Source organism: Engraulis encrasicolus, chromosome 15, assembly GCF_034702125.1.
Source record: "Engraulis encrasicolus isolate BLACKSEA-1 chromosome 15, IST_EnEncr_1.0, whole genome shotgun sequence".
NCBI lineage: Eukaryota > Metazoa > Chordata > Actinopteri > Clupeiformes > Engraulidae > Engraulis > Engraulis encrasicolus.
Genome location: NC_085871.1, coordinates 54,934,944 through 54,935,571, shown reverse-complemented (window position 1 = coordinate 54,935,571; position 628 = coordinate 54,934,944).

Below are 628 nucleotides of genomic sequence, written 5' to 3'. Positions count from 1 at the left end.
TGGCAATTGTTTTTTTTACTGTCTTACTTGAGCTGTCCTGTTTGGATTACTTGAAGACTTTCCATGGATTATCCTGCATCGTCTCAGTGTGAGTAGGCCCAACCACATGTCTATCACCAGAGGTGAGCTTAGTCACTTTCTAGTCCTGTCGCCGCATGGGTTATGCTATTGATTTGTGACACGCATGTGGGTGACCTTTATTGAATAGAACAGTCAAAGGAAATTGAAAATAGGCCATGTAATTTTTTACAACAGTGGCATTGTTCGATACTTTACTGTTTGCACCTTGGAAAAGTTTGACGCCATGCCAGTGACCACATTAGGCCTATTGCTCATTATGTCGGCAAAGGGTATAGGCTACAACAGTAGGCTAGTTCTACTCTATATTTTGGTATTTTTGTAGGCTAGCCTACGTATCCCCTCATGAAACAGTAGGCTAACTTGCCTGCCGTGATTTCAGAACCATGGGCAGTCACTCCACAGTCCGGCGAATAGCACCACATTTTACACAGATAATTTCAAGAGACCCATTTGTGGTGTTTGTAATTTAGGTAGCCTATTGCATTTAGTTTAGTTTAGTTTAGTTTAGTTTATTTGGTTTAGTTCAACAGGGACCATGCACAATACA